This window comes from Phoxinus phoxinus (assembly GCF_949152265.1).
Source record: "Phoxinus phoxinus genome assembly, chromosome: 1".
Lineage (NCBI taxonomy): Eukaryota > Metazoa > Chordata > Actinopteri > Cypriniformes > Leuciscidae > Phoxinus > Phoxinus phoxinus.
The window spans coordinates 19,873,844-19,892,232 of record NC_136876.1 but is presented as its reverse complement, the minus strand read 5'-3'; the positions used below and the strand labels follow the sequence as shown (position 1 = coordinate 19,892,232).

General features: G+C 38.1%; 1 protein-coding gene and 1 long non-coding RNA gene across 3 annotated transcripts in view; one reads left to right on the top strand and one right to left on the bottom strand.

Annotated features, from left to right (window-relative positions):
* LOC307004141 overlaps positions 1-18,389 on the bottom strand; it is a 107,898-nt gene that overhangs the window by 46,056 nt on the left and 43,453 nt on the right. The window lies entirely within an intron of this gene.
* pvalb6 (parvalbumin 6) overlaps positions 1,433-18,389 on the top strand; it is a 39,136-nt gene continuing 22,179 nt past the window's right edge. Inside the window, exons 1-2 of one of the 2 annotated variants that reach the window (XM_079623096.1) lie at positions 1,626-1,709; positions 10,815-10,850. The gene's annotated coding sequence lies outside the window, so the exon portion shown is untranslated. Of the gene's footprint in view, positions 1,710-10,814; positions 10,851-18,389 lie in introns of both variants that reach the window. The other variant, XM_079623095.1, reaches the window with a different exon arrangement.

Below are 18,389 nucleotides of genomic sequence, written 5' to 3'. Positions count from 1 at the left end.
CTCAAAACATCATTTTCCTCAGGGTTTGCTCAGAGGCTTCTGCATTGTTCTTTAATTTATCAGAAGATTTGATTTTCAGTTGTTCCCATTTAAAGGGATGGTTCGGAGTCATTTCAACCCAGGGTCCTTTGCACCATGACCTCTCGCGCGATCACCAGTGTTGCTGAAAAAGTTTTTTGGTATATCCAAATTTTTTCTTGTTCTTTTTTCCTAAGTGTTGACAACTTAGTGTTAACAAATAATTGTTGCAAACTGGTACTATCAACAAAAAAGTAGTGTATTCCTGGAACTGGGTGTCGTTACACTACATCCTTATGCATTGCTTTCTGCCAGGACTTTTACAGGCTTTTCCCAAATGACAGAATGTTTGTCATCCAAACTAAATGTTTGGCTCGAGGTCATGGTGCAAAGGACCCTATAGTTTAAATTACTCTGAACCATCCATTTAAGTGTCATCTTTTCCTCCTAAAATGACTTGGATTACACACAAAGAATGTAAAATTAATGTGGATAGCAGTTTAGAATAGATAATTTGGTCTTGAAAGAATTTGATGAGTTCATGTTGAAATCTTTGACTTTGGAGTTCGTAGTTCTTCCAAAAATCATATTTGTTATAACTTTGTGGTCCAAACGACTTGGATCGCATTAACTGTACATGTATAAATGAAAGAAAAGAAAAACATTTGTTAATTTTGACATTTGTCAAACAGGTTGGGGGAGTATATAATGACAGAATTTTTATTTTTGGATCAACTGACCCTTTAAGTGACTTTCCAAAACTTATTGTTTGTTTGTTTTTAAATTTATTTGTTTGTTTGTCTTAGTTTTCAGTCATTATCTTTGTTTTTTCATTGATGCATTCATTAATTAATTCACATTCATTAATTATTTGTTAGTTCATTAACACTCTAACATTTCTCATTCATTTGTATATTCATTATTATTGAATGATCACATTATTTATTAATTCAGTCATTTATTTGGTTATTTGTTCATCCTGTCATTTCATTCATTGGTTCATTCATTTGCTTGTTCGTTCATGTAACAGTTCATTAATTCATCCATTTGGTTAGATCATTTGTTTATTTAGGTAAATTATTTGTCATTTGCTTGTTCACTCCTTTATTTATTAGGGAATTTGTTCATTCATTAATTTGATCAGTTATTTGTTTGTTCAGGTAATTTATCACAGGTAAATTGTTAATTCGCTTATTCATTAATTCATTAGGTCATTAATTTATTAATTAATTAGCTCATTTGTTTATTCTGGTCATTCATTCGGTCATTTATTAATTAATTAATTAGCTCATTTGTTCATTCTGGTCATTTATTTGGTCATTTGTTCATTCATTGCTACAATCATTCATTCATTCACTGATTCTTTTCATCACGCTGTCCCTCCTATCCGACTTAAGCCCCTCCTCTTCTCTCTCTCTCTCTCTGTCCCTCTCTCCCTCACTCACTCACTTTCTCTTTCTCTGTCCGTTTATCTTCCTCTAACACTCTCTCTCCCCTTCATCTCACCTCCAACTAGTCAGTGTTCTGTCTCTCTGTCCTGCTCTGTCTCTCTCTCTTTTTCCCTCTCTCTTTCTCCTTCTCTCTCTCTTTTTGGTGTGCTCAAGCTCTGTCTGTCTGTGCGTTGCCGGTCTCGTTCCTCTGCGGACCTGAACCTCCAGCTGAACCCGGGACTCCAGCTCACTCTACAGCAGGTAAGACTCCGGCATGCTTCACTACCACAGAAAAGACTCATGGAATGACTAGAGACGGTAAAACAACGAACTGTTGTGATGGGCTGGAGTCAGAAAGGAGAACAAGTACCACAGACAGCTTTAAAGGAAGTGAGACAGAAAGTACACTGATAACTGGAAGAAATGGGTAAATTATCAAGTATGGGGAAGATTAAAATGCTTAGGGGATGCACAAAGAGAGGGAGAGATGGTCATCTTCGATCAAAGTCATATAGTGGCTGCAACATCATCTTCATGTAATATCCCATTCACAAACCACAGCTGAGCTCTGCCAGCCCTCCGCAGTCAGTGTGTGTGTGTGTGTGTGTGTGTGTGTGTGTGTAAAGGAGGGAAAGAGAGAGCTTGTACAGCATTACTGAAAATGTAATACATCACATACAGAAAATGGGACTGTAAAATGAGAAAATACTGGCAGATTAGGAAGACACAAACTTGAGGAATCGTTCATTAAAAAGCGATTTATACCTCAACACAATGATGAAGGCAATTCTATCTATCTATCTATCTATCTATCTATCTATCTATCTATCTATCTATCTATCTATCTATCTATCTATCTATCTATCTATCTATCTATCTATCTATCTATCTATCTATCTATCTATCTATCTATCTATCTATCTATCTATCTATCTATCTATCTATCTATCTATCTATCTATCTATCTATCTATCTATCATCTATCTATCTATCTATCTATCTATCTAATAATCCATCTGTCTGTCTTTCTTTCATTCTGTCTCTGATGTTGGAGTGTTGTTTCTCTTAATGCGTCTCTTTTGATTTCATTCATAAACTCACGCCGTTTCTACTATATATTTACAGAGATAAACAAGCCAAATAATATTTCTGTAAAAATTATTTCTCTCTAAAAAACCCTTCTCTCTCATACTAAGTTATCATTTGCATGCACACAGGGTCTTTCCGTTGACGTCCTTTGTTTTACATTTAACTAATTTCAATAAACCTCAACCTAAGCCTTACAGAAACACTTTTAAGTCTCTTTATAATTTTATAAGTGGAGATTTCAGGTTTTACTATCCTTGAGGGAGCATTTGGTCACAATGTACGCAAACCCTCTACATACAGCTTCTCTTATAGTCCAGATGTTGCAATCGCACAATCTGGTGATGGAACTTGCACAGGAAGAGAGGGAGAGATTTACAAGGATGACAGAGGATGAGGAGAAGAGCTTGGCTGCACTAGTGCTGCTCCAGTCCTGGTGCAGTAACGTGTCTTTGGGTTCAAAAACTCTCTGATGCTGTCAGGGTGTGTGGGGACTGCTGGAATGGTGTTTGCGTGTTAGCTGAAAGGATGGCATATAGCAAAAAGATTACATCCATTCTGCAGTGATGGCACAGAGAGAGAGAGAGAGAGAGAGAGAGAGAGAGAGAGAGAGAGAGAGAGAGAGAGAGGAGAGAGAGAGAGAGAGAGAGAGAGAGAGTGTGTGTGTGTGTGTGCTCTTGTTTATGTGATTTATAAGGACACAAATTTGTATAATAGCGTGTATTACACTGGTATTACAACTTATTAAGTCCTCATAATTCAAATAGCTTAAAAAACATACAAAAACAATGTTTTATTAAAAATGTAAAAATGCAGAATGCAATATAAAAACCATTACGCCTATGGAATGTCCTCACAAGTATAGCAAAACAAACTGTGTGTGTGTGTGTGTGTGTGTGTGTGTGTGTGTGTGTGTGTGTGTGTGTGTGTGTGTGTGTGTGTGTGTGTGTGTGTGTGTGTGTGTGAGTGTGAGTGTGAGTGTGAGAGAGAGAGAGAGAGAGAGAGAGAGAGAGAGAGAGAGAGAGAGAGAGAGAGAGATTCATTACTCCCGCAGGCTGCCTGTTCTAGTTAATGAACCAAATCAGTCACACACGCTCAGTCTCTTGCACATTTTTGGCCATTTAACTCTTTTGACTAGATTAACCGGCATCCACCAGAGGTTACCAGTTTAAACTGTGTTTTCTTGAAGTAGTCTCTTTTTCTCTGGCGTGGTACCGTTGTCCTGATTTAACGATGAAGTCTATAATTTCTGTGGCACTAGGGGCATCAAATGGAATGGTTCTGTCCCAAAGGAGCAGTCCACCTGCGAGTCCACACTTTTAAGACATAATGCCACATAGACTGACAAAGAATAATCTGTTCTGGAGCCCACAAAGTCCTTCTGAAACCTGAAATGACAAATAAGACACCCTATGTATTTGTGGACTTTGTGTTCACTGCTGGTGCACGCCAATTGTTAGAATCAATGATTGTGTTGAATCGTTTAAGAATATATTATTGTATTAATATGTATTATGGTATTTTTGTCAAAACCTTCATCCGCATTATTCAGAACGATGATCAAAGCATATATAGACTAAATCAAGTCCATCAACAGCCCCAAAGCTTGCACAGTCATGCACCTCTTTGTGAGTCTGACATTTTTCTCAGAAATTATCGCATTAGCTTACATATGTGGAAACAACTTCTTTCTGTTTCTCTCTGGGCTGCGTTTACAGTTTTTTTCGATTGCTAAACGACAGTGAGCACAACTGGAGCTACATGTGCAAAACTCTAACTACAGTCTGCACAGCAGCAGTTCATGTGGACCAAACTCTAGTTCGTTTTTCATTGCTTGAACACAGTTTTCAAAACTCTACACACTTATCCCATGACTTTAACCACAACCTGCACAACACTGTGGATTTACAGCACTTTTTTCAAATGCTAACACACTGGTGTCAAAACTGTGAACCACACATTCAAAACAGAACAGATTTCAGCCTTGTGCCTTTCAAACACTGCTGATGGCAACTTCAGCTGAAACAGGAGAGAGTTACATCCTTACAGTAAATGAGAACATTACAGGAATATATTTTGTTTTGCAATTATAGAATATTTACACAGATATATATTACAGTAAGTTTGACTGTAAAATATATTTTTACTGTATTACTGTATATACTGTAATATACAACATAACCCAAAGGCTGGCCCCAACAGGAGGAAGAGGAAACATATTTTCAGATGCGCAGGAAAATGCTATTGTCGCAGATTTAAGGTTTTGTACCTGCCTGCATATTCACCCTTCCTCAACCCTATAGAGGAGTTTTTCTCTGCCTGGAGGTGGAAAGTGTTTGGTCACCACCACCCACATGACCAAATGTCTCTTTTGGAAGCCATGTGTGCCGGATGTGAGGACACGAGTCCAGAGGACAGGGATGGATAAGGCACTGCAGAAGGTTCTTCCCCAGGTGCATGGCAAGAGAGAACATTAGATGTGATGTTGATGAAAACCTGTGGCCTGATGCTAGAGAGACGCAGGATTAGCCCCTCAATTATTTGTTTGAATTACATGTACTTTTAGTTTCTACCTTTTTTTCCTCATTACTGTAATTCTGTAAATTACTACAGACTATTGTGAAGCAAACTGCTAATTTTCATTTACCTTAAAGAATTGTTATGTTCTAAAAATTTACTGTAAATAAATCATGTGAAAGAATGTCACTCTTTTCTTTGAAGAAAATATTACTTTGTATGAAGTCACTGAAATTGTTCAAACTGTAAAGATGAAAACTTTGTATTTTCTGTATTGGTGTTTGATGCTAGTGTTTTTACTCTCAGTGTGTTCTGAGTGACAGTGTGTGTTATCTCAGTGAGGGTTGTGCACATTGTTTGGCTGCACTGAGCCTGTTTTGAGCCATGTGTTAAGAGTTGTGTTGCTTGGAGTGAGTTTTGCAGGTGATGTGAACTGTTTAGCTCAGGTGACTGTTGGTAGTGCAGACTGTAGTTAGAGTTTTGCACATGTAGCTCCAGTTGTGCTCACTGTCGTTTAGCAATCGAAAAAAACTGTAACTCCACTTTTAGACTCGTGAACTTCCCTAAGCACTTTCCCTTGAGGGAATCACCGCCACCATTTTAAAGTGCTTTGTCAAGTGGATGAGGTAAGTTTATTTGGACAGCCTCGACCCCTCAGTTTAAATTGACGAAAGTGAGTAGATTCAATATGTACACTTCAGGCAGATCCATAGACCACAATGCACAATGATTGTGACTTCACAGCAGGTCGCGCTTAATTTACCCCACCCCACACAACTGTAGTGTATGATATTGGAGTTATTTTGACATTTAACCGCATAATCTCCAACAGCCCTAGCATACATGCAGGCCTATATGGTGCATAAAACTAATTCATAAGGAAAAAAACCCTGTAAATAATAAATAGGCTCCATTGCGGATTCCAAGTGATCAAGGGTTTGTGTTTCAAGGGTTCCGCCAGGGCAACATGAGCAATGAATGACGTACATCTGACTGAACGAGGGCAGTGGGAAGGGCATAAAAAATTGGGCTTTGCCCAGCCCAGCCATGTTGAGTGATTCCTTCAGAGTGAACACGAGTGAATCTGACTGCAGTAGATGTGAAAGATATGAATAAAAATTATGTTAAATCAGCCCGCGCAAATACCTGTATTTACTTCCTGTTTTCGGTCAAAGTCCAAAGTAGTCGATTGTCGAGTTCACGCGCGTGATCATAGGTAACTAAACCTATTGGCTGAAGCCTTTTCTGTCGCCGCAAAAGTAAGAAAAGAATCAACATTGAAGCGGAAAAAATAAAAGTTGTCTTTTCACCGCAGCACATTCGCGTTCGGTGTGGAAGCACTCATTACACAAAACGCTAATCAAAAAATAAAACCATCGCGCGAAAATTTTTTTTTGTTTATTGTGATTGTCAGACCCATTGTGTCTTTTTTGTAGTTATGGGCCATTAACTGTGGTTGTGTGTTTGTGTTTGCTCATACAGTTTTGGATGAACAGATAGACATCATTGAATTTATGTGTGTGTGTGTGTGTGTGTGTGTGTGTGTGTGTGTGTGTGTGTGTGTGTGTGTGTGTGTGTGTGTGTGTGTGTGTGTGTGTGTGTGTGTGTGTGTGTGTGTGTGTGTGTGTGTGTGTGTGTGTGTGTAATTGCGTATGTGTGGATGTGAGAGTGGTCGAGATTGGACAGCTGACACTAATTGAGTATTGGCAGATAGCAAGAGAATGCAATATTGGTGTGTGTGGGATGATGTGTGTATGTTTTGAGTTTCTCTCCTACGTGGGCAGCTTTTAGATTAAACTCAACAGCCACCTATCTCTTGCGATCCATTTCTGTCTATCTTTCTTTCTCTCTCTCTCTCTCTTTCACACACACACATCACTCAGTGAGGCTTTCTGGAGATTAATTAATTAATGCGCTGTACTGTTGTGACAGTCTTGAAATGATAGATTCATTGATTCAAGACTTTGTGAGGTCTGCGTTATTTCAACCCCGCATTAGTGGCCTCACGTAAAACGGTCCAAGCAATTACGGCCAATGTCTCATCAGAACTATGTATGCATACTAATTAAAGCTGACGTGACTTGTGATTTGGAGGACATGGTGAAGGTATGCCATTGTTTACTCCCATTCATGTCATTCCAAACCAGCAGAATTTTTAAAAGGTGAATTTTTGGACAATATTTTGGTCAGCTTTTTTTATTTTTTTTATTTTTTTAATATTTTTTTATATTATAAAAAAATGTAATGAATTATTATTTAATTTTTATATACACATAATGACAGTGAATGACTAAAAATACCACCATAAAAGTTGTTCATATGAAATTTATAATTTTCTCCTCTTAAAGACTGAAAATATAGTGATAATTCAGCAAGTTGTTAAGCAAGGATGTGCAAATTCCCTTAAAAAAAAGAGTGAGTTTTACTTAAAATAAATATTATATTTGTCATTAAATGGGGGGAAAAAATCTCTAAAAATGTATTTTTGTGTTCCATGGAAGAAAAAAAATCCTTTATTAGTCACTGCATGTGTTCATCTGTATAGGCTATATGAGCCATATTTACAGCCACATGTTTTGAACAGCTGCACCTACAGAAGACCGTCACAGCTTTCTGCTTCCAGTCACATTCACAAATCAGGAGACTGATCTTGAGTCATAACCAAATATTTGAGCTGTCAAATCCCCTAGATTTTGCACAAATTCAACTTTAAATTCCCTTTAACCGTTTACGCCGGATCACATGCTCATTCAAGGTCAAACGGTCTGATAACTGCCTCCTCTCTTTGTGCTAAAGCAGACCACTGCAGTCAGGCCAGAGTCTTGGCAGTTGTAGAAGGTTGTAGGCTGGCAGATATCCTGGGTAATACACTGGATGTATGAATGGATGTATGGATGGATGGATATATCTCTCTATGTTCTCTTTCTCTGACTCATAATTATTCTTAGTAACTATATTTATTTATAACAAACATTTTATAATTTATTCTAACGCACGTCTCAATGACTTGAGGGTTTTTATCTTGTTTTCTCTTTAAATAAAATGCTACCATTTTCACTTTTTAATTTTTTGAAAGATTTGCCCCACACCTTTAGTTTCACAGCAGCGACTGCAGTGGGCAAGGTTTCAACTGAGCATATGCATTTTTTATATAGACTACATTATGTTCTTGATCTGACTATACAATAAATGCACACTCTTAAATGAGCGAGGTTTTCAAGCGTATTCAACTACCCAGGTAATTGCAATGGTATGACATGATGACTTATTTCAGTGGCGGCCAAATCAGTAAGTGTTATAGAAATGTATATTCAAATATGAAGGCGCATAATTCGCACATTGATAGCACTTTGTCCTCTACTTTTCCGCTACAGACTGAAGTGTAAAATACGCCACAGTTATTATTCTTTTTTTTTTTAAATACTGCAATTTTCTGGTGTTTTTTTTAATTTGTTTATTTTGATAGTTTGGGGCAGCCCTTCATCAAACTTATAAATACACAGATAGCCTATAACAGAGGTTATAGGTGAAAACAGATTGGGTGGTCCTATAGCCCACTCCTGCCTAGTTTCAGCCACGACTCTAGTAGATTTAATATCCGACTACTGCAACTTATGAAAGTCTTAAGGACTCGTTTAATTTATGAGGCTCTGATCAGGAATGGATCATAATTGCGGAAGCACCAATATTATTACATTTTTTTATTTTGATGAAGTAATAGGTCTAATTATTTTCATGTTATGGCCAATAAATAATATTAATATAAAATATGTTTTTATTAAGAGCTAGCGGTTGAACTCGGTACTGCAGTCAAAATGAGAGTTTTTTTTCCCTCAGACTCGACGCTCACGGGAGTTGCCAGATTGAGGACAGGCAACAGAAATTAGCGCAATTGACAATGGAAGGCGAGGCGACTAGCCTTACAGAATAAGTTGATCAGCTAATGTATACGTTTGTAATGTTTTTCCAAGGCTTTGGGTGCAATTTAAGATTTCTGATCAAGTTTATTTGCTGGGTTCCCTCACTGTGATTTCCACCAACTGGCAACCCGGGGTGCCAAAATACTATTGGATAAATTAGCAGTGGGCGGGATCACACAGACCAAAACAAAAGCAGACATTCTGACGCAGAACGCACATTTTAAAGTAGAATAACTGGCTGTGGCATTGTTTTTCAGATAAATGAGTAGCCTATTTTGAACTCAGCATGTTTCCTACATCTTTGCAAACATATTATTTGTTATGCTTTAGTACAGTCAAAAAAATTAAGATTTTTGTCTGAGAATTTTTTTAAATCCAACTTAAAATCAGTCATTTTAAATGCTGCAAGTGAATGTAGCCATCACAGAATTTTAATGTACAGTAGCCTATGGAAAATGGATATTCATTTTGAGATTTATTTATTTTAAAATTTTTAGTGTAGGAGCTTCAGTTTAGCTGTCCTTATTTATGATGACAGTTTTTCTGGTGGATGTGGTGGATTTGTCGCTATTATCAAGAAACAAATCCTGCTATCTTGTTTGTGTCCTTGTAAGCGGCATTGTGTGGGTGTCAAGTTTTTTTTTATTAATGTGTGTTTGATGCCAAGCCTCTCATATGTGTGTGCGTGTGTGTGTGTGTGTGTGTGTGTGTGTGTGTGTGTGTGTGTGTGTGTGTGTGTGTGTATCTCATTTGGATTTTATCCGTAATGCTAAAACACCTGCTAATTATCCACTCAGATTGAAGCCGCATGCTAATGGACAGACACACATTATCACACACACACAGTCTGGCACTCTGTGAACCGATAAACATGAGAGGTTTTCTGTTAATAAGTTGTTTTATATGGTGTGACAGTGCGTGAATGTTCTCTGTAGGAGTGCAGCGTTCAACAAGAATGCAGAAGACTTTCTCACCTGTGCTAATTTATAGGCTATCTGTGCCAAAGTGCGAACATGTGGGGCGTGAGCTATACCTTTGGCTGTTTACACAAATCTATCATATGCCCTCAGAAGACTCACTTTTCATTATACTTTTATGGTGGTTTTGTTTTCTGAAATCTCTTCGTATTGCAGACTTTGGTATCAATGTGTACTGTATGACTGATCTATTCTTAGCTCTTTGTACCATTTTAAGGTGACTATTTATTACCTTGGCTTGTGTTCGGCAAGGGAAAAGTCTAACTTTAGACTGACGTTAAGGTCACTGTGTCGCACCAGGAGTCACACGTTCAATTAGCCAATCCCTGACCTCCTAAATGAGGTCAGCACTGTGGCGGAGGTCCACCGGGAAAGCGGTCTAAAACTGACTCACTCAGTCTTATCCGGTTACTCTCACTGTTCTTTCTTTAGCTTTCTGGATGATATTAAATGCACACTGTGATATGCCCTAAATTTGCACATAGAGCTTTAAAAGCAGCTGAGCTTTGAATAAATTATATAGTTTATATAGTGAAATATTAATACAATTTAAAATGATTTCTATTTTAATATATTTAAAATGTAATTTATTCCTGTGATACAAAGCTACATTTTCAGTATGTTTTGTCTTCAGTGTCACATGAGCCTTCAGAAATCATTCTAATATGCTGATTTGCAAGAAACATTTCTTTTTTTTGTGGAAACCAAGATACATTTTGTCAGGATTCTTTGTTTAAAAAAGAACAGCTTTTATTTGAAATATAAATATTTAACTGTCTTCTATACTGTCACATTTGACCAGTTTAATATGTCTGTGCTGAATATGCATCACATGCATGCTCGTTCTCTTTCTGTCTCTTTTGCAGAGGTCAATTGTTCATTCAGTCAGCAGAAAAGGAGAGGTACAGTGCGTTCCTTCGCTTTTCACTGAATAGCGGTTTTCTGTTACAGTATCTTTGCTTTGTCATCTCAGAAACCCGCTTGATCTCAAGGGACACTCCCACCTAAAGGGCAAAATAATAGAAGTCACAAAAGTCGATTTAAATCCGCAACTTCAATCTGACGGCCAGTAGGATTTCATGTCTTTACCCTGTGGGGAGTAGAAAAGTCCTTTAGTCTGATAGAGTTCCCGAGGTTAAGAATACAAGAGTTCATACTAACTGTGATTCGCTCCCCCGCTGAATCAAGATGAGTTTTGATTTGTCCTCCGAGATATAATTAGCCTTATTATCCTGTAGTCTGACCCCATCCACTCTCACTGAACCAATGACAAAGATTCACATGCACCAGGGGACAAATAAATTTGGTTCTTTTCTAGCTGAATCAAATCCAGGTTTAAAAGTTCAACCAAAAATCTAAATCCTCCCTTCACGTTGTTACAAACCTGTATGACTTTCTTTTTTTCTGCGTAACACAAAATAATATCTTTTTTTACAAATCTATTTTTGTTCCTAAATTTAAAACGTTTTTGGGATGAACTATCCCTTTAAGAATCCGTTGAGTAATTAATATTCATGACTGCTAATCTGAATATTTGGAGCAATTGCTCAAGAATATTCTGATAATAATCATGATATGGTCATACTGTACAAGCAAATAATGACTTCACTGCTCTCGGCACCATATTTAAAAAACAAGAACCAATCAGAATCATCATCTTTTGTGCCAGGCCAATCAGAACCAACCAATCCTGAGGGTGCACCGCAGATCTGAAGGTCGTTTTGCCCCTTGCAAAACAGACAGGGCACAAACATGTACTGTAACACTGGTACCACTTGAAGCCAGTGAATTCTGGGATAGCCCAGGAGACAGTAATGGTCACGGTGTGGAATGAAGTGACTTAATTAGGCCGAGCAGTGCTTTAATACCCACAGGGCTCTGGACAATTACAGTAAGAGGCCATTATTACAGTATTAGCCTACTCCGTGTGTGTGTGTGTGTGTGTGTGTGTGTGTGTGTGTGTGTGTGTGTGTGTGTGTGTGTGTGTAATTGCATATATAGCTCAATACTTTCATTTGTGTCCTGTACGACCATGAGATGTAAGACCTCTCTCTCTCTCTTTCATTTCGCTGTTCTCCATGAAGCACTTAGCGCAGTGTTTTTGCCTCGGGCTCAGGTTGGTCACTATAGTGTAAAGTAACTGTATGTGTGTGTGTGTGTGTGTTTTTGTAGATATGTGTCGCAATATCTAAACTGCTGTAAGAAGTAGTGCTCTACTGCCCTTGATACTGATACAGGACCTCGTGGCTGTCTTACAGTAGCTGTAGACATGACAAAGATAATTTGATATGGTTAAACACATGTAGCAATGTCAGATTTCTGAATGATTTATTCTTTTGGGTCAAATCTTTTTAGTGAACCTGGTTGATTTACAAAACCTGTCAGAATGATTCATTCACATTGGAATCAAAATCGTTTCTCAATCTCAACTCACTGATCTAGTCACAGCCATGTCTGGTCTGAGTTTTCACTGAACCTTTTGATTCACACACACAAAAAAATGCATTATTTTGAGTCACATCCTTTTATGATCCAGTTGATTTACTAAACCTGTCTGAATTATTTGTTCGCAAATCTGACAGCAGCGATTCTCATATCAATTTGCATCTTTCTATGAACTGGTTGGTCTGAATGATTTGTTCACAAATGCATCAGTCCTCAGTTTCAACTCACTGAGTGATCCAGTCACAGCAATGTTTGATTTGTGAATTTTTCACAATCTGGTTCTTAAATAAAACCGGTCTGAAAGATTTGTTCACAAGTCATAGAATCAATTCTCAATTTCAAGTCACTGGCTCAATAATTTGGTCACAATGGGTAGTGGTTCACTGAAGGGGAAGATTATCAGTGAATAACAAAAACAAATTTGCTCTGCTCGTCACAACAAAGCTGTCGTATTACTTCAGAGAAAAGACTTGGAATATCAGGCACAAGTTGAATTGATGATATTTTTGGTGCATTTGCATGCTTTTTGAAGCTTGAATACTTCAGTCCATATTTATTGTAGCGACCAGCTCTTCAGAATCTCTCCTTTTGTGTTCAGGTTTGGAATGACAAGAGGGTGTGTAAATGACCACAGAAAATGTTAAGAATATGAATCATTCCATTCCAGAGGGTTTCTCTCAAAACAAGCAATGAAAAGTCTGCAGATTTCATCTAATAATTACTTGTCCTTTTAGCTCATTTTTACATGCTGTCTTCATTACTGTTGATTTGTCGTGTGTTCGTGTTGATGTGTGTCTTACACTGAAGATTTGCTGACTGCAGAGGGACTCTTCAACTAATTCTATTTTCAAGGATTCTTAAATGGGGAACAACAATCCCCTCTAGTGCACACACACACACACACACACACACACACACACACACACACACACACGCACACACGCACACACTTATACTCTTACATACACATTGCACCAAGCATGAGGAGAATACTAATTTGATGTTGGTCCTCTTTTTCAAGCTATAAGCTGTGGACATGACAAGAATGGAAGAGAGAGAGAGAGAGAGAGAGAGAGAGAGAGAGAGAGAGAGAGAGAGAGAGAGAGAGAGAGAGAGAGAGAGAGAGAGAGAGCTGCCTGCTGGGTTGCGGAGAAACGAAGTAGTAGGAAGAATAGAGGATGGGAGAAAAGGAATGAATGAATGAGAATGGAGGTGAGGAGTAATAGCTGCACAATTTCAGCTCGCACTAAGAGGGATGAATAAGCAGAGCATCGGAAATTAGTTTGAAATTAATCTCAATGAATGATTCAATGTACAAACAAGCACCATCTGGTTCTAAAGTGGGAGAGATTTCCCTTTAAACCAGTTCAGTCCTGTTATGGTGTAGATCAGGCCAGTTCTTAATCAGTTTCTTCGGTTCATTGTGGTGAAGTTGTACAACTTCAACACGAGGACCAAAACAGCTGTGAGATGAAGGTCTTCACAAATAGTGTGGTTTTGGCATTCACGGTTGGTGTGGTACAGTAGTTAAAGGAAAAGTTCACCCAAAAATGAAACTTTTGTCATTTATTCACTCTCATGTTGTTCCAAAACTGTGTGACTTTCTTTGGAGAAATCTGTTTTTGTTCGATCAGTGAGTGAGTGGGGTCTATTATTGTTTGAAACTCAATGTTCTTTGATTTAAATGAAGAAAGAATAACTAAATTATCCTATTAACATACATTTTTTATTTTATTTTTTTATTTAACCAGGTAGGCACATAGAGGACTCATTCTCATTAAAAACGGCGACCTGGCCAAGATAAAGCGTCATAGTGCAGACAACAATAAGTTACACATAAAAGACAAGACAATGTAGTACAGGTTACAAACAGGTGTTCAGTCGAAGCAAAAATAAATCAAAATACAATAACTAGACAATTCCTAGGAATCAGTGCTTAAGAACGTACTAGGTAAATAAACTATATGAAAGTAAAGTGCAGTTTGCATTATTAACAAGTAACAGTACAGAGAGAGAAAATGATAAATAATAATTGCTCTAGTTTACACAGGAGGAAAATGATAATGCTAACATGAACAATGGTGTGACAGTAGGTTAATTATCAATCGTTTGAAAGTGGATAACGGAACAATAGATTCAAGCCTTAAAGTTTTTTGGAGTTCGTTCCAATCATTGGCGGCAGAAAACTGAAAAGAAAAAATACATAAAAAGTATGTTTTTCTTTAAAAAATGTCCTATAAAGTTTAAAGTTTTACTTTATCCTATTTTACCCCGGTTCTAACAGTCAATAGCCCCTTTCACACAGCAATCCAGGTAAATTACCAGAACCGGTAAATACACAAATATGCGATTCACACAACACAAGCATCGGAGTTCTGGCATTTTACCGGTAAGAGACCATTCACACATCAGCAGCAAAATACCGGTAAATTCTGTGATGTCAGTCATCGGAAATGCAGAGCCGCAGCGCTGATTGGAAAAGAAGGCTGGGTCTCGAGCGCGACACATTGAAAAATCTGCGTGACGTGGCGCAACGGTCAAAGATGATCATATAGCGCATATTTTAAATAGAAAAACGATAGAAAAACGAAAACAGTGCGGAGTAATCACGTGATTAGACTAAGCAGACTTCTTACGTCATTGACTTCACACTGTAATCTTCTTTCCGCGTTCACACAGAGCACATTACCAGTAATTTACTGGTAATGTTACAACTTCCCTTACTGGTAAATTGCCGGAACCAATTTACCGGTATTTTTGAAAAGGTCCTGTTCACACATAATCTGTTACCGTCATTTACCAGTAGAGACTGTATGTGTGAAATGGGCTATTGGTTGTTTGCAGCAATCATGTGCCGCTGTCGAGGGCAACACTTCCATCATGCTTTTAATAATGAGAGTTTTGTGTGTACATGTATCGATCTCAAGTGCTGAAAGAAACACAAGAAACACTCCCTGTTAACGAGCAGAAAGCTTTAGTAAAGTCTTCTGTGGCCAATTATATGCTGTAATTAAAAGATATGAGTTTCTTTGCCAGCACAGATAACTAAATAACCTCAGCAGTGTCTCCTGTTCTCAATAAAATGCCAAAGTGTCAAAGTCAATAGATACAAGTGGACACATGAACCCGTTCTGTAAAAATGTAAATGAATCTGATGTTTCAGAAAGCACTGTAAACCAAAAGCCTGAAGGATCCCGTAATGACTTTGGCAGCAAACCCAGAATCTGTTTTGCAAGGAATTGACATTTGTCACAAACTGTCCGCCAACAGCCAGAGCCTGTTTTCTGAGAGTCACTTCAATCAAGTCATCATTAAACATCTGCACGGGAGTCATGCTGTAAATTGAAGATCATTTTCTCCACCATTAAATCTTTGTACTGATATTATGGCTGTATACAAAAGTGACGGCCACGGCAGCTGCTACAAACTCATTAGCGGCAAATTTATGTTTGCATGTTCCTCTTAACTTCCTAGTTTGTAATTAAATTAGTTAATTTTGTTGTTTATTGCTTTTTTCCTTTTATGAATGTGATTATCCGCATCTTATGTCACTATATAAGTTTCTGCATTATTCCTACAGTTTTTGTTACTACTGTAAAAGTCTTATATTATATAAATGTTATAATTGATCATCTATCACTTTTGTAAAATATTTCTGATATCCCCTTTACATTGCTAGATATGACAGCGTAGCACATCTCGGAGAACTGAGGCCATGCAGTGACGGAACACTAAAACACTAAAATTTCCCAGCATGCACTCTGGCGGCGAGCCACAACCTGTCCCTGGTGTCTGGTCTCATATCAGTTTATTCCGGCCTGCTGCTTGCCTTCACGCCAGGCAGGCTAGAGAACTTTTAGTCCTTTTCCTCTCCTCCGTTCTTCCAGACCTCACTGCCTTTCTTCATTAATCTGTCCCTTTTCTTTTTCCTTTTCATCTGCTCGTGCTCTTTTCTTCACTTCTCCTCTGCGGTCCTCAAGACTGCCTATATTCATTACTTCAGCTGCCTCTGTTTTTCTCTTCGGCTAATGGAATAGTGTGACTGTGATTGTCAGTGTGAGTTGAAGTGACTGAACAGTGTTGGTGTTTAGGTGTATTTGAGGCCTTGAATGAAGCTTTTATCAGAAGATTAAAGGGTTCTTTAAGACAAATACGCCTCTTATGTCTGTTTTGATGCTGAAATCTCTATCCTTACCTGCGTCGCTCTCACACACTTTCAACGTCTGTATCTATGTATTCACTTTGCAACTTTACGCTTAATCCACTAAAATCACCAGTTGTTTAAAAATAGATGAAGTTGGCAGTATTTTTTTCTGATTTAATTTTCAATATTTAATATCCTAGTGATGCAAAATATGAGTTGAGCTTTTTTTCTTTTTTTACAGTGTATAGAATTTTCATGTTGGCCATTTATAAGTTATCGACCATAACATGAAAATAATTAACAGCTTATAAAAATGTACATTTTAGTGCATCCCTAATTCGGACATTTTTAAATGTGTCTTAAGTGTCCAAATATTTTTGAACTCTCTGTATGTGTGCTGCAAGGCGCTGCTCCTCAACTTGAAGTGTTTTTGACCCACTTAATGCCACCTATAATATCACCAAAGGTCAAATTATTGATCTTTCAACTCAAACACATATGCACACACACACACAAGATGATAGCCAGCTATTACAAACGCGTTTTTGAAGCGCGATCTTCAATGCACCAGGTCTAGTTCTAGTTTTGAACTTCTGCATGCAGCAGCTCAAAGGTCAGTGTCACAGAAGAGTGCCTGTGTGAGTGGAAGTCTGATATTTTAAAGCTCCCCAGGTTACCAGTTCTACCAGAAAGACTCGGGAGATAAAATGATGTAATGAAGCATATTTATCGACAGCCCAGCAAGCATTATTTATAAAGTTCTTTGGCGTAGGCCCTGTCCATAGTTCGTAATCCGAGGGTAGCGGATCTGCATCTCCTGCCTGAAGACGAAGGCAGGGGTGCAGCCGACCTCCCTTGGAGGTATGGACAGGACCATCCTGGTGGTGTGGGGAGGGTGGAGGTTGTTGTCGCGTCGGCATCTGCGAAGTTAAACATGTGTAAGTACCGATCTTTTATACAGAAAGTATAAAGACGTGATTGGAGAGAAATGAAGGTAATAACAGTGACGTAGTAATTAAGTCTTCCTGGCAGAACTTAAGCTACAGCTTTCATTTACAAGAATATTTTGATATTACAGTAATACTTAAATGAATAGAATATATATATATATATATATTGTCCCTCAGTTTGTAGAAATGAACAGTAGAGACATTTAGTTTTTGGACTGCAGAAAATATAGAATTTTACGCTACAGCTGTAAAGTTGTTAAAATTGTTGTCATAATCGTCCATTTGAGATTGGACTATGGTGGAGGGAAATTTTGGTTATGTTGTGAAAAGGAGTTCTTCATAAATGGACAGATGAAATCATAAATGGAGTGTGTGTGAATGGCAGACGGGAAGGGATGGGATGGGATGTGTGAGCTAGTTGGAGGAGCATATTGCCCTGAGGTAGTGATGCATTGTGGGACTCCTGCAGCATGCAATGAGACTCATGCAAGACTGAGCATGTGAAGAAGGAAACTGGTAAAGCTATCACTTCTGTTGGCGCATTGAGCACATGTATCTACACACACACACACACACACACACACACACACACACACACACACACACACACACACACACACACACACACACACACACACACACACACACACACACACACACAAGTTGTTGTTTTTCCCCCGTAAACAACATATAAATCACAAATATATTTTAGCCATTAAGGCTTTTAAATGTGTGAAACGGACTAATAATTTTCTCTATCTGCTGCCTTCACAGTTTAGGATAGTCACAAGTAAAGGTTTGAGACTGGAAACATCCCTGTGGTGCCATCAACCAATCAGGGGTGTGTTTCCCAAAAGCATTCTTAGTCAACTATGGTTGCAGGTTCCATTGTTACTAACATA